The following is a 14,664-nucleotide window of genomic DNA, read 5'->3' as shown; positions in this document are numbered from 1 at the left end:
GAACAAGGGGTAGGCTGCCACCGTTCTGCCGCGGAAGGCGCCCAAGGCAGCCACACAAGGGGAGCTCCACTCCACCGACCCCTCCCCGTCGGGATGGCAACAAATGATGCGAGCTCCACTCCACCGACCGGCCCGATCTCACCGAGTGCCGGCTCGTCAAGGACCTCGTGGCTTGGTGCCAGCGGGGCCGCGACGATCGTCGACCCGACGATCATGACGACCAAAACGACCACGGCCAAGCTGGCACAGGCGGTGCTAATTTGGGATTCTAGGAGCCGCAGCACGCGGTTGCTACCATCTTCAGTGGGGCAAGTGCACCACTGTCCTGAAGGAAGGCGAAGCTCCTCTGGAGGGAGGTTTGCGCGGCATCCCCGGTGCCCGGGGGCTCCCAACCACTCAAGTGGTCGAGCATGTTGACAGCTCTTAAGTACCAAATTTAGGCCGTCAACTCCTGCATAAACACATGAAATGCAAACATCAACATAGTGGTAGGGGTTTATTACTAACCATTTCCACGAGTGTTGGTAATTATTTGTATGCAGGTGAAATAAGGGTGAAAACACACTTCATGAGCAGGAAAACACACTCCACAGATCAAGGCAAAATGTGCAACTACGTACAAGGATCAAATGGCCCACTAAATAGCCTCACATGAGAAGGAATGCAGCCCACAAGGAAGGTGACACATCATCAATCCGTGGCAACACCCTCTCAACAAATCAGACGCGTTCACAAGGATCCACGGGCCCACTAGAGCATCTAAACCGCCTTAAGTGGGGCCTACACCCCTGGGTATGACATGGGGGCCCATGTAGCAGCCTCCAGACCAAGTTTGAGGTGGTTCGGCCACCTTTTCCGATCGGCCGACAAACCAGATCGCCCGACCTAAGGTCAGTTCGCCTCGGCCTCATCTTCCACGTGGAGATCCCTCATTCGATGCCAAAGGAGGTGCAAGGAGGCACCGGCTCAATCCTACAGCCGAGGAGGCCATGGCACCCCACTATAAATAGTAGAGGGGGGCTCCAAATGAAGACATCCATCCAAGTGCTCTCTCAAGCCTTCTCTTGGTTTAGAAATGCCATAGAGTAGGGAGAGGGTAGAGGTACTCAGGAGGGGCGCCGGTCTTCGGCGCTCTTCTCCATTTTTGTACCTCTACGAGAGTGAGGGAGTAGTTCGGGAGAAGTGCCGGGGTGTCGGCATTCTGCCCCAGCTTGTACCTCTATGGATGCTGCTACATTCTTCGGGTTTTAGTAAGTATTCATGGTTCCTATCTCTAGTATTTTACTTGGTATAGTAGATGCTAGTAGTGCTTGTAGTTGAGTGAGATTAGTTCTCTTACTCGCGGGTTCGTCGCTCTGTATTCATACAGATTGCTGTAGTTTGCTACGGGACGTCATACGTTGTTAGATTACAGTAGTAATCAGTAGCGTAGGCGTGGTGTCTAGGCTAAGGGTTATCCTTCATTTGCCTTATATCCCACGGTTTGTTAGAGGTAGGCCGTAGGTGGTGACAGCCCTATTGGTCCTTCGTAATCCTCCACGTTCGGATATAGCATAGAGCTGTTGGTCAGAGTCGACTGGCAGACCAGTTGTAAGCCGGTGCCCGAAGTGAGTATTGTGCCCAAGAGATCGACCTTTAACTCGGCAGTAGCATAATCTTAGGAACCCTCTCTATCCTTCTACCTATCTTGGTGTGTCCTTGGACCGATTAGAATAGAAGAGAGTGCACACATGTTCCCTGTGGATTCGATAACCCTTGGAATACTTTGAGGTGAAAGCTACAACGGTATCCGTGCACTTGAGGATTTATTCGTGACACTAAAATACCCAACAAGCTTTCTGACGCTGTTGCCGGGGAATGGTTGTTGTTGTTGTATCTTTCTTCAAACCTAGACGTCCTCGTATCCTTTGCTTTTCTTTTCTTCTACCTTGACCCCCGCTACCCATAGAGGAGCTATCCTTTAAAAGCTTCTCTACCCTACGGGATTTATCCCGTATCATCTTTAGTTTTCTTCCTGCTATCTTTACCCCCACTACCCATGGAGAAGCCATCCATTCACAGCCTCTCTGCCTCAAGGGGCGAGTTCAATGAGCCACCATCCTCTTCCATATCTGGCTATGAACCTTGTCCTGACCTTATCGCTATGGTTCGGGAGCTTTCCTTCTCTGGGTTAAGTAGCGAGAACCCAGACCACCATCTGAGAGAGTTTGAGCAGCTTTGTTCATGCTTTGCCTCTGCAAGCATGAAACAAGATGTCCTCCGGTGGATGTTGTTTCCCTTCTCTCTTAAAGGGAGGGCAGAGCAATGGTACACGTCCTATACATATACCGGAAAGGGCAGCTTGGACTCCTTAAAGAAGACATTCTCTATCATGTTCTTCCAGCAGAATGAGAAGGAAACTTTAGGCGCAACCTGGGCCAGATTTTCGTTCCTAGTGAAGTCCGACCCTACCATGTCAACACTCAATCCTTTAGTCCTTTGGAAATTTAAGAAGAGTCTCGATAAGGATTCTGCCGATTATCTCAACTCCATCACTGGAGGAGTACCCCTCCAAAAGTTTTCGGATGAGGTTAATAAAATCCTAGATTATATTGCTGAGTACACCTCCTTGTCAGCCGAGTATGATCCTCTCCAAGAGGAGTGTGAGTTGACCCAAGAGGATTTCTTAGCAGCTGAACCCAATCCTTCATCTTCAATATCTCGAGATTCAACCATAGAGTCCTCACCCGAACCAGGAACATCGGAGGGAGAAGAGATTCACCCCCCGAAGTTCTCTTCTAGCTTCGAGGATGAATCAAAGGGAAACCATAGAAACACCTCGAATCTCATAGATGCCCATTCAGGGAAGGAACCCTCCGATGTCCACACCGATCAATCTAGAGATCTTTTGACAGAACCCTCCCTTAGGCCTACGGTACCTCCTTCTCTTGCTTCTCATAATGAAGCACTTCTCGAGGAAGCCATGAAGGAGGATTGGTCAGATGGAGAGAAACGCTTTTCTGAAGCAATTTGGATTAGCTCACCCTCCACGATCACTCCTTGCTCAATACGGGGAACCACCATAGAAGCCCACATTAACCCCATCATGGAGGTTAATATTTTGCCATGGCACTTAGCGTACACTCTTCTGGGCAATGTTACGCTAAGACCATCCGACACGCTCTTAAAGAGTTGTCCCTCAGGACACATCCTTAAATGTTGGGGGGTCGCAAGTGCCGTGCCTCTTATAATAGACAAGATCGAGATCAACTTAGATTTCCATATCTTCGATATCCTCGATTTTGATCTTTTCCTAGGCTTCCCGCTTGAAAAACTTCTCGCATCTCAAGGGAACCTAGATGTAACGCTTAGGAAAACTGCTTCTGCCACTGCTACCTCTTGCTTAGAAAATACTATGGCGAAGCATTTTCCCGAGCCAAACCCGCTCAAGGAAATGATGCATGAATCTCTGTTCATACCATCCGAGTCCATTCTCTCCGAGGTTGCAAAATCTGCTGCTTCCAAAGAGCACGACTCGGAAGTTACCCTTCACTTTTATGAAGATGAACAATCATCATCCCTCTTGGGCGAGTTTGAGCCTCTTTTCTCTAGGTGCAGTGTCATCAGGTTCCAACATGCTCCCTTCACCTCCCGTGCCCCCTCACCTCCCTGGTGATTCCAGCCCACCCACCAGCCTCCCGCCGCCGCTCATCCTGAGCCTGGCGGCCACCTCCCCGTCGTCCCCCCTCTCCCCGTCGCCAGGAACACCCTCCTCTGCGGTTCCATCTGGGTGGAACAGGGTCCAGCGCTGGAGCCGCGATACCCCGCCGTCTGCAAAGACTGGCGGCGGCGTTTCACATCCTTCCTTCAAGGAGGTTCTTTTGGCTGCTATCAAGCCGGCGGCGTCGGCGGCGACCCCTTCCCCGGGCCCCTCTGCTCATCCGGGCGGAGCACCTCCCCTGATTGTGCAGCACCCGCATGCCCCCCGCCCTTCAGCGCCCTCTCCGGCAGTGACGTCCAACGGCTGGCAAACCGTGCTGCGCCGACATATGCGCAGGGCGCTCCGTCACCTGGATCGCCGCCCTCATCGTCCGGTGCCTGTTGACCTCAGGGGGAACTGCTTCAACTGCTTCTCCCCGGATCATCGAGCGGCGGCCTACAAGACCAGCACTCACTGCTTCCAGTGCAGGGAGAAGGGCCACAGTTCCTATTCCTGCCCGCGTCGTCGTTACCCTCCAGCCGCGGCACCCAGAATGGTGTGGCGGCAGGTGTCTGCCCCCACTCAGGCTGCGGCGGCTTTGGTCGATGGCCACGGCGGCTCCTCGGTGGCGCACACGGCAGACGTGTCGGGGTCGGGCGAGGCCCCTACATGCTCTGCGACAGAGATGCACGTGGAAAAGATGTCAGAATCGTGCCCCCCGGACCCCAGCTCCTGTGGTGCCCGATGATGCTCCGTCTCCGATTTCGAACGGTGAAGACTGCCTGGCCGCCAACGCTGCCTCCGCTCGGTGGCCGCGCCGGATTATCCAACGATCGCCGGCCATCGACCAACGGGAAGCGAGCCTTGCTGGTAGGGCCCTCATCGTGACGGTGGTCGCGGACAGCCCTGAAGACCTCGCTGGCTCCATCCTGCCGACGATTGCCTCATGGTTTGAGATCAAGGAGGGTTCAATGGCCACTCACACCTTGGGGCCGGCGAACTCCCTTTTGATTTCACTGGACGAGGACACGGCATCTCGAATTCTTGGTGATGGAAGGCCGATTTACTTGCCTATGGGGAGTCTACACTTCAAGCGCTGGTTTCGCTTCCTTACCTCATCAGCGGTTGCTCTCCCTACTATGGTGGAGGTCGAGCTCCAAGGTATTCCGGCGCATGCCTGGGAGCTGGAAACTGCGGCATAGCTACTCGATGATTGCTACCTTCCATGCGACATTCACCCGGCGTCCGCTATGCAACGTGAGGTCTTCCGGTGTGCGGCATGGTGCTCCAAACCCTGGGATATTCCCTCGGAGATTGATCTCGTCATCCCGGAGCCGGAGGTCCCCGCGGGGCGTGGTGCACGGGAGCGGCACTGCCTCCTCTACCCCATCTTGATCAGGGTGGCGACCCTGGACGGCCCGGCATCAGGAGCAGACGACGTTCCCCCTCCACCACCACCTCTGGAGGACGACCACCTTCGACGTTCTTCCCTAGCTCTGGCGGGACATGATGCACTCCGGTGAGGACCCAGCGTGGCCCTGTCCACTCTCATCTGGGCCCACATTCTGATAGGCCTCGGGGCCCTGCCCGAGGTGACGCTCTGAGGGTCGAGCTCATTGATGTCCCCCAAGAAAGCAGGGCGCCCGGCAGCCTGGTTGACGAGGCGGCTGCTTCAGTTCCCGTTACTGGAGCAGATGCAGGGCAGCCCATTATCGTGACGTTCGCGCTGTCGACGGTGGACGCCTCGCTCCCGACTCCGCCTTCCCCGACCTTTGACCTGGTGGCCCCTACTGACTCGACTCTGGATGTGGGACCCTTGTGCTGCCCTCCTGGTAATGCGGGTGCGGAGGATCTCTCCCCGGCGACCACCCCTCTCTCGCACCCGACGCCCGAGGACGTGTTACCCATGGACTCTGCGACCACCGTGTGCCCTGATGTCGAGTTAACAACTCCGGCTCCTGCAATCCTTGCAGTTGCGGCTGTTGATGTTGTTTCTCGCGGACGGGCCATAGCGCTAGGTCCTCCTGGCGAAGCCAATTCCGAGAACAGGGCAGCCGATGACACCACACTTTCCCTCGCGCTGGCCTGGATGCTCCTGGTCGCAGAGGACATGGCGCCGTCGGATTCGATCACCGTGGATGGTGCTCCTCTGGCGCCAGAAATCTCCCTGGCGGCAACCACTGCAATGGCTTCACTCTCGTCTGATGGGTACGATGGACAACCAGCACCTGCCTTGAGCGGCGAGGATGCACCTCCGGTGTCGTTCTGTCACACCCGGTTCTAAGAACAAAACCGAATGCATAACTATATGTATGTCAGGATCAAATTTCATACATATGGAGACATTATAAGTGAAAAATCAGTAACAGTATCACAAAAAAGAGAACTAAAACAAATAAAAGACTATCAGAGTTATACAGCTTATCCTGGAAACGAATGCTCCAAACTTCACAGGCAATCGACTGGGGGTTGCGTACGCCTAGAACTCAGCAACATCTTCAACAGACTTCATACATCTTTCCTTCTGAGCAGCAGTAAGCAAGGGTGAGTACACTTATGGTTGGTACTCAGCAAGGCCACAAGAAATAACCAGAATGTGATTTAAATCCATCTTTAAGTTTATTAATCATGTGAGGGTTCAAGCCTCTCTTGACCGTGAGCATGGCTAATATATCAGTTTTACACTCTGCAGAGGTTGTACACTTTACCCACAATTCGTGTTTCCCATGTCGCCCGGGTTTGCAAAGCCCTTAAACACTTCCTTTGGTGAGTGGCTAGGGATTCACTACGAGGCTTTTCCAAAGAATCACTATATGTACGCACTGGTCCCTTGCTTTCTGCGGTACCTCAGAAGACGAAGCTTCCTTCACCCTCTCCTCAAAGCTCAATAACCCGAGAAATCCACCAATCAAACGCCCCAGACACGACATATAGATCATCTAGTTACTGAGCCAAGACCAGAGCCATATAGTATTGTGGTTGCACTGTTTTCCTGGGTGGCTCTCCATGTTCCAATTAAATCATATACTCTTGATTAACAACATTAAGCCATCATGAACATGAAGTAAACAAGTATAGCATTGGTATTAACATTATCCACCCATAACCAAGGTAAAGCGACTAGCATAGCTACCCAACATGAAAATAAACCCAAGTTGATCAGGGAATAAGGTAAACAATACTAGGCATGTCCTTAACTCGGTTCCCATCATATTATAAACACATGCATGTACATAAAAGTAAATGTGATAGATTTGGTGATTTCATGGGTCAAAAACATGATCAAGGGTCCACTTGCCTTTCTCCAATGAAAAGCTACTCTTACTGTCTTTCAGCTCTTGCTCACTTGGAAAACTTGATTCTTTAAACTTCGAGCATCGATCCTTCTACTCGAAGCAAACATCGAGCAACCATACAAAGAAAACAACAAGAACAACTAAGAACAATACACCAAAACAAAAGAAAAGATTTTAAAAGGACGTACTGACTTTCGAGGCTCGCTGGAATGGTTACGAGAACGCAAGAGACGCGAAAATGGAACTAGGGTTAACAAAAACAACTATCGGGAGTTTTGTGTTATAAAAGAAACTTAAGAACTATAAACTTTATTTATTTTAATTAAAACTATAGGTAAATATTATTAAAAAGAAATAACACTAATTTTAATTAACTCATATTATATTTTTATTTGCAAAGACGAAGTAGAACTTAATCCAATTTTATCTATGTACAAATTACTAATTAAACAATTATTTTGAATGAAACATGTATAAACATCTAAACACACAACTTTATATGATTTGTGTGGAACTAACAAATTATATTATAAACACATTTGAGTTGATATTAATCAAGTTAACACCAATTATAAAAATTGGAGTAAAAACTTAATTGAATTTTAATTGAAAACACTAGATAAGAGAAAATTAATCAAATTAATTATATATTTATTTTTAAAACAAGAACTACGATATAAAAGCACTACTAAACGATAGATTACGCTAAAACTAACGCAACAAGAATGAACGAAAACGAATCTAAAACGGTGAGATCGAGGGGAAACCGTTTTACCGCTTACCCATGGCAGAGATGAATCGTGATGATGGGAATCGAAACCGGAAGGAACAGCAGATCGGTGATCAGCCTGGAACTCCTCTGGTGCGTTGTCTTGTGCTCGTAGCAAAGATCCTCAATTTTAGGGAAACAAAAAAAACTCACGGCGGCAGCACAGGGGCAGAGCAGGCAGGGAGGCAACGCAGCATGCAGCACAGGGCGGCAGGCGGCGCAGGCATGCACAGCAGGTAGCGCAGGGCGCAGGGGCAACCTGAGACGGGCGGCAGCAGTGCATGCATGGCATGCAGGAGGAAGAGGGAAAGCGGCGCAGGGGGACGACGTCTGCCCAGAAAAGAAAAAAGGGCCTATGGCCGGCGGCACTGATTTCTGGGCGCAGAGAAAATAAGAGGGGGACGGTGCTTATATAGAGGCGATGGAGAGTCGCTTTGCGCGTCAAAGGAAGGCCGGTGGCGGATGGGGCTGCAGACAAAAGAAAAACGGGTCGGGCTGTTGTTTTGGACCGAAAAAGTTTTTCCTATTTTCCTTTTTTCAAAAAAAAAATTCTACAAATTCGATTTGAATTTAAACTCTATGAATCCAAATTCAAATCAAACCACAAGTGGGTTACTGTATCACTTATGGCTAATCATGCACTAATTAGGCTCAAAAGATTCATCTCGCCGTGTACATCCAAACTGTACAATTAGTTTTGTTGTTTAACTACATTTAGTACTCCATACACGTGTCCAAAGGAAGAGACACAAATTTCGAGGTGAAATTTTTTGGAAACTAAACGTGCCATGAATCCCTCAAATATTTTGTGTTGGAATGTGTGTGGCCTCAACTCTAGGGCGCGGCAAGACTCTGTACGCACTCTGGTTACTTCTGCAAGGATCGATATTGTGTGTCTTCAGGAGACTAAAATGGCTGGGGTTTCTCGCAGTACCCTACTGAGCATGCTGGGCTCAGACTTCTACTCGGTAGAGCTGCCATCAGTTGGAGCTAGTGGAGGGGTGTTAATTGCTTGGCGACATTATTTGGGAGCAGCGGTGGAAACCCATGTGGATAATTTTTGTGTCTCGATTAAGCTCAGTCCAACATCTGATTCTGAATGGTGGCTCACATGTGTGTATGGGCCGCAAGGAGATGATAACAAGCTGCTATTCTTGCAAGAATTACGGGATGTCCGGGATAGATGTCAGGGACCCTGGTTAGTTCTGGGAGATTATAATCTCATTGTGAGCGCGGAGGACAAGAACAATGGAAATCTCAATAGGGCAATGATGGGCATTGCCGTTTGATTAACGATCTGGAATTGCAGGATGTGTCACTCCATGGTAGAAAATTTACATGGTCTAATCAGCAGGATTCTCCCACTCTGGTCAGGTTGGACAGAGTCCTCTGTTCTAATTGGGAACAGCTTTTTCCAAATAATTTGCTGCAGAGCTTGACCACGGAAGGATCTGACCACTGCCCATTATTGCTAAGCTTGAATGCTGTCAAACCTGGGAACGCTAGATACCACTTTGAGGCCTTCTGGACAAAATTGGATAGTTTTCACTCGGCGGTGGAGGAGGCATGGTCATCTGTTCTAGGTGTTGGTTGTCCCTTTGTCACCTCAGCTAATAAGTTCAAGGCAGTGGTTAAAGGGTTGCAAAGCTGGAGCCACAAAATGGTTGTGTAAGGATTACTGGCGTGTCCGACCCTAAAGGGGAGGGGGTGAATAGGGTCGCTAATTCGCTTCCTAACCTAGGGCTCAATCTACTTCCATAAGATAAACCTAACACGTCCTACACATGCTAGTTATGACTAAGGTTTATCTATGCTACTCTCTACTTACCCCAAAAGACTTGCAACCTATAGCCAATCCTAATCAAACTAACTAGGAAAGTAAAGGCACGCAAGATAGAGTAAGTGCGAAAACGTAATGCGGTAAGTAAAGAGGTAAGTGCAAGAGAGATGCAAACTTCCGAGTAGACACGGTCATGTAACGTGGTTCGGCTCAAACGCCTACGTCCACGGGACACCGAGGCTCTTCCGATCACCGTCTTGAACTAGGCCACCAAGGCGCACCGGCAAGCAAAGGCAAGTGCCCACAAGACACCGAGTCTCGTGCACCGCCACCGTCTCTCTCGGTCACCCGGCCGAAATCCACTACAGAGCTTCTCCACCAAGGAGGGGGTCTCCTCTTCCACCGTACAAAGTGTCGGCACCGCTCCACACCAAGTCGGAGGGTCGTCGACGGGAATGCTTTGCTTGCCTCGGCAAGACTTCTCTTAAGCTAGCTCTCTCAAGAACTAAGCCTATACAAGTGCACAAAGCACTCTCTCAAAGCTTCTCACAAGCTAGATATGACACTAAGCACTTCTAGGATGGTTGGTGATGGATCTTTGCTTGGGCAGCACTTTCTTCAGCTCTCGAGGCTTCCAACCATGTGTGACAACCGGCCATGGGGGTATATATAGGCAGCACAAGCAAATATAGCCGTTGGAGAAAAACTGTCTGAAAAGTACCTAACGCCGGTTAATTCGACGCTCCTCCAATAGCCATCGTCGGTTCAACCGGTGATACTAAACTGCCCGTCTCATAAACTAGCCGTTACGTGTTCGGGCAATCAACTGATGCTGCGTCGGTTTAACCGGTGAGTGTAGTTGTCCTGTGAACTCTGAAAAACCAACTCTCTGGACAACTGCACCGACGTTCACCAAGATCCAATCGTCGGTTCATCCAGTGGATAGACCTTGCCTTAGCTTCTGGATCCATTGCACCGACATTTTCATTTTTCCCATCGTCAGTTCATCCGGTGCACTCTGCTGACTGAGTCTTCTCTGAACTCATTGCACTGGTGTATGTAATTTGCCTCACGTCAGTTTAACCGGTGAGTGCAAATTACCTCTGTCTTGGTCCTTTCGACCTGATTTCTTTGGGGTTTTGTATCTTTTCATCCCTTGGACCTATAAGCCTGATAATAATCATCTTAACACATATATTAGTCCAAGTGTTGGGTTGTCATCAAATCACCAAAACACATATGAGGAAATATGGCAACCATGGCATGAGAGGCCATTTTCCTTACAATCTCCCTCTTTTTGGTGATTGATGACAACACAACCAAAGCAAGCAAGATGAATTGCAAGAATATGGAATTGATACCAATTTGAAAGTTAGAAACTACTTAGCTTGCTCGGATGACATTTCAATGCTCATTTTAAAAGCTACCGGCATTTGATTAGTCCATAGGACGAAATACTTCCGGCTTGATAACAATTGTGAAATAATGGCTTGTGGCCAATGTAAGACAATTGTGTGGTTTGAACCATATGAGCAATGAAAAATTTTTGTACCTTAGTCCATGGGATCATCAAATTGCACTTCTCCCCCATATTGACTAAGTACCTCCCCCTATCACCATGCATCCTTTTGCATTGCATTTTCCATTCCTCCCCCTTACTAATGGCATCATTTACTCCAAACTATTTGCTTGCTTTTAGGGTACATTTCTCCCCATTTGTCATCAAACACCTAAAAGCTTCATAACCACTAGCAACAAGGAGTATTAGTAGCAAAAGAACTTGACTAGTGATAGAGTGTTATACCCACTAAATTTGGCATATCTCCCTTTGTTTGAACATGCTCCCCCTTTTTCAAAGCTTGTGGCACTCCTCATCTTAACACCAATTGTAATGCCAATTGTGACTTGTAGGGGTAGTGTTCAAAAGAAATTTGAACTCATGGAGATAACTCTAGGTGACTACAATAAATAGCACTTGTAAAGCATATTAGTCACACAAACGTAAGTTATAGAGTTAGCTCCCCCCTAAATATGTGCATTAGTGTTTAAATCACTTTAAACAAATGTATGCACTTGTAATTCACATAATGGGGATTTAACTTTATAACTTGCTAATCATGGCACCATAAGCAAGCAATTGATATCAAAAGCATTTTTTGCCACGAATATGAGAGATATCAAATTGTAAGATATGCTATGAAGGACATATGCCATGTGAGAGAAATAATTAAGCTCATATAGGTTGCACAAAGATATGATAAAGCATAGACAACCTACCATATGAAATTTCTAGGAAAGCATATCAAATGAAAGATACCAATAGTAAAGATAAGATCATGCATTCCTAGAGAGGCATTGAGCTACAATGATGCATGAAGGATATCAAATGAAATTGAGATCATCCTTTTACCTTGCTCATTACCTCATATGTAGGGGAGGGGAATTTGGGTCACTAATCTTTAATCCACAACTTGGCTTTAATTCAACTTTGCATGATGCATCCCTACTCATGCATCTCAAACCTTGCCAAGCCTCCAAATTCCCCGTAACCGCTCTCATCTTCTAAGTCTTTGGTACCCAAACCCTTTGGGAGCCATCTATGATATGAATAATATCCTTGGGCACCCAAATAGGCCGGTTCCATCCATATGTTCTCCACCCCATGGCATGAGCAACCACCTTGCCATTTTCCTTCTTCTTGAGAATGTAGCGGTCGCTCTTTTGCTTGAATTTGTGGGTGGGCTTGGTGTACACCAATGAGGCCTTCAAGTATGGAGATGTGTTTTTCTTGATCTCTTTAGACTTCTTGTGGCCCTTCTTGCTCTTGTTCAAGTTCTTTGGCTTGTTGTTTTCTTTGCCCTTTGCTTGGCCCACTTTTTCCTTGCATTGGTAGGACTTGTGGCCTTCTTTGTGACACTTGAAGCAAGTCACGGTTTCTCCCTTCTCAAGCTTCTTCATGCCCGTAAGGGGGTTATCTTGAGAAGGTTGGGCTTGCTCTTGAGTGTACTTTCCTTTGAGCCGCCTCAAGTCCGCCATTAGCCTTTCTACCTCTTGTTTGAGCTCATCATTTTCATTAGCAGTGAGATCATCACATGTTTCTACAATCACATCCTCATTGCAAGGGGTTAGATAACAAGAGGTAGACGCATCTACCATGATGATAGGTGTTGTACAAGGAATATTGCAAGGAAATGATTTATCCGATGATGATTCACTTTTAGATTCAAGACTCTCATATTTCATTTTAAGCTCTTCATGCTCATTGTCTAACAAATTGAATTTGTTTAGCAAGTTCTCATATCTTGAGACAAATGAGGCATGAAGCTTTTCTTTAGCTTTGAGAGCTTTGATTTCTTTATTTTGTTTAGTGAGATGTTCTTGTTGATTATGGAGAAGTGTCATCATCTCACTAATTTCATCAGTTTCAACATCGGATTCATCATTGGAGGAGGAGTCATCACTTACATCATTATTACCTTGTACCATGAGACACATGGGAGGTGGTGATAATCTCCGAGGGCGATGGGTGGTGAAGCTCTTGGAATTTTCTTGTGACTTGAGCTTTCACCACTTTTCTTGGACTTGTAGATGGCGGAGAGAGCTTGAGATCTTGATTTGTTCTTTTTCTTTGCCATGTTCTCCATCCCCACCGCACTCCCTCTAATGAGAGTTTTGTACCCAAGCTCATAGAGCTCATGTACATGATCGGCAATCTTGCGGTGATGGTATAGCACGGCCCTTGCATATTCTTCATCATTTGAACTTGATTCATCATCACTATCTTCCTCATCCTCATCTTCTTGTTCACTTGAGCTTGATGAGTCTTGCCGCCTTGGTTGGTACTTGCATGAGTGCTTGGCGGCGAGATTCTCGTGGCTTGAAGAAGAGGTGGATTCTTACTCCTTCTTCTTTGTCATCCCAATACTATACTCATGGGCGATGATTTGATTGATGACTTGGTTGGGTGTAATCTTGACCAAGTCTTCTTTTTGCAAGAGAGCGTTGATGATGTCATAATCGGGCTTGCGAAGGTTTCGGAGGATCTTGCGGTTAATTTCTTCATCTTTAACTTGATTGAGACCTAAGACATTGATTTCATTGACAAGAGTATTTAATCGTGAATACATGTCATGAGCATTTTCATTGGGAAGTTGCTTAAAGCTACTTAGCTCATCACCGAGAACATGATATTTTTGATTGGCAACATCCTTTGTGCCCTCATGATTCTCGACAATTTGCTTCCATAGCTTATGAGCATTTTCATTAGCAAATACACGATTAAACACACTATCACATAGAGAAGACAATAGAATTGATTTTGCAATAGCATCATATTGTCTCTCGGCCTTAGTCTCATTTTTCTTCCCTAATTCGGTGACACGCCAAACATCAAGCCCACGGGCTTGGAGATGTGCTTGCATAAGCACTTTCCATCGAGGAAATCCCGTGCCATCGAAAAACGGAGCCCTATCGGTACTCATCCCTTCCCCGGACATGATACTCACTCGATGGTGAAGTCGACGGGTCTCCTACGAGCTTTCTCACAAATTTACCAATGAAATTGGCTAATCCTCGTAAGAGGTGTGAGACTAGGCTCTGATACCAATTGTAAGGATCACCGGGGTGTCCGACCCTAGAGGGGGAGGGGGTGAATAGGGTCGCTAATTCGTTTTCTAACCTATGGCTCAATCTATTTGCATAAGATAAACCTAACACGCCCTACACATGCTAGTTATGACTAAGGTTTATCTACGCTACTCTCTACTTACCCCAAAAGACTTGCAACCTATAGCCAATCCTAATCAAACTAACTAGAAAAGAAAAGGCACACAAGATAGAGTAAGTGCGGAAACGTAATGCGGTAAGTAAAGAGGTAAGTGCAAGAGGGATGCAAACTCCCGAGTAGACACGGTCATGTAACGTGGTTCGGCTCAAACGCCTACGTCCACGGGACACCGAGGCTCTTCCGATCACCGTCTTGCACTAGGCCACCAAAGCGCACTGGCAAGCAAAGGCAAGTGCCCACAAGACACCGAGTCTCGTGCACCGCAAACGTCTCTCTCGGTCACCCGGCCGAAATCCACTACGGAGCTTCTCCACCAAGGAGGGGATCTCCTCTTCCCCCGTACAAAGTGTCGGC

Source organism: Panicum virgatum, chromosome 4N (assembly GCF_016808335.1).
Source record: "Panicum virgatum strain AP13 chromosome 4N, P.virgatum_v5, whole genome shotgun sequence".
NCBI lineage: Eukaryota > Viridiplantae > Streptophyta > Magnoliopsida > Poales > Poaceae > Panicum > Panicum virgatum.
This window is presented reverse-complemented; position numbering follows the sequence as displayed.